Source organism: Lathyrus oleraceus, chromosome 3 (genome assembly GCF_024323335.1).
Source record: "Lathyrus oleraceus cultivar Zhongwan6 chromosome 3, CAAS_Psat_ZW6_1.0, whole genome shotgun sequence".
In the NCBI taxonomy this organism is placed as follows: domain Eukaryota; kingdom Viridiplantae; phylum Streptophyta; class Magnoliopsida; order Fabales; family Fabaceae; genus Lathyrus; species Lathyrus oleraceus.
The window spans coordinates 257,468,035-257,470,422 of NC_066581.1; positions in this window are offsets into that span (position 1 = coordinate 257,468,035).

The following is a 2,388-nucleotide window of genomic DNA, read 5'->3' on the forward strand; positions in this document are numbered from 1 at the left end:
CAATGAAATAAGGATCCCCAACAGTTATTCTTCTCCAAGAGATCCAACATTTGTTTTCCACCGACAACGATGACGATGAAGAACAATATTTTTACTTTAATTTTATGTGTAAACAAATTAATTTATTAATGTTCTGTGTAAATAATGTAATGAGTATATATATATATATATATATATATATATATATATATATATATATATATATATATATATATATATATATATATATATATATATATATATATATATATATATATATATATATATATCTTACCCCTCGGTTTTGTTATAAAACCGAGAGATATATGATGTTAGTTTAGAAAGTATAAAAAAACTATTGTTGGGGTTCGAACCCATGACCATTTAAACTAACCCCTCGGTTATTTTTAAACTGAGGGATAAAGCTCCCATTTTTCATGTCACCCTTTGTTACTCGACATTGTAACCGAGGTGAAATCCATTTCGCGTCCGATATGACATGTGTTATTTGTAGTAGTGCGACTATCTTCTTGGTTCGACATCTATTTAGAAAGTATACTGTTGTAGAAGTTGCTTCACCCTAAAATGCATTTGGCATATTTTTAGCTTTCAACATGCTCATGTTCAATACACTTTTATTCTTTCTCTCATCTATGCCATTATGATGTGGTGCATAGGGTGCAATGACCTCATGCTCTATAACTTTCTCATTGCAAAATCTAGCAAATTCTCGAGAAGTGTATTCACCACCACCATTAGTTCTCAGTTTCTTTAACTTGCATCCACTTTGCTTCTCGACATGCAATTTGAACTTCTTAAACTGTGTAAATACCTCACTCTTCCTTTCAATTAGGAAATAAGAGTTACCTCCATTCGACCTTACTTTCAAAGGTCCACACACATCAAAGTAAATTAGCTCAAGCTTTTCCTTCGACCTCATTGGTAATTCATGCTTGAGTGCTTTCCTAGCCTGCTTTGCTTTTCAACATTCCTTACACACCTAACTTGGTTCTTTCATCTGAGGTAATCCATACACCATCTTCTTTTGGTTGAGCATACCTAAACTTCTGAAGTTTAGATGTCCATATTTGTGATTTCATAACCAGATATTGTCTTCTTCTGTAGTCAAAGCATGAAACTTGTGATCAACCGTGTTGATATATACTTTGAAGGTCCTATTGTCTTTCAATGGGGACTTTAGAATTAATCTTCCATCACCATGTTACACCTTCGTCTGATTCTTTTCTAGCTTTATATTATACTTTTTTTTCTAGTAATTGACCTATACTTATCAAGTTACTTGTCATAGAAGGTACTTACAGCACATCAGGGATACTGGATTTTCGACCATCCTTTATGGAAACAGAGATATCTCCCTTTCTACTTGATGTGATGTGCCTGCCATCTACAAACTTTATCACTTTCTCAACTAATTCATCTAGCTTGGTGAACTAATTTTTATTACCAGTCATGTGGTTACTGCATCCTGAATCAGGTACCACATGTTGGTTTGCTCAGTTTTCGACTGAGTGTTGGCCATGAGTAGCACATCCTCAGAATCACTATCTTTAGCATGTGCATACTGCACTTCATCGCAGTCTCTCACTCGTGCTTCCTCATTTCTTTGACAATCTCGAGCATAGTGGCAAAATCCATGGCAGTTGTAACACTACACCTCCTTCATGTCAACTTTTTTCCTAAAATACTTTTTACCGTTATCTTTCTTTATTGAATCAGCGTGATTATTTGAGTTCTTGCTTGACTTTTCATCATTAGCAAGATTCTTTCCCAACTCCGCCTTCTCTTTCCCAATTTTTTGATGATTCTTGCTTGTAGTGCTTGTTCCGTCACCTTCTCCCTTTCTGAGTTCCTCTACTTCAGCCTTATCTCATGAGCCTCTAATGAAGCTTGAAGTTCTTCTAACTTCACCTCATCTAGTTTCTTGGGCTCTTCAATTGACGCTATAATGTAATTAAACTTTGTAGTCAGATATCTCAACACTTTCTCAATCTTCTGCAAATCGTTGATTGATTCACCACACGCATTCATCTGGTTTGTTAACAGCAGGACGCATGAACAGTATTCCAAGACTGGTTCTTCTTCCTTCATCTAAGTCATCTCAAATTTCTTTCTCAACATCTGTAACTTCACCTTTTTCAGCATTCCATCTACACCGTACAAGCTCTTCAACTTGTACCATGCTTCTTTGGTCGTTTCTTATTTAATTATTTTCTCGAACACGTTAGAATCCACACACCGATAAATCAAGAACAAATATTTTCCATCTTTCTTTCTTTGTTCCTTGTACGCAGCTTGTTGAACATCGTTCATGTTCCCTTCAAATGTCGGTACTCCATCATTCACGATTTCATACACATCTTGAAATTTGAAGATGACCTTAATTTGTGC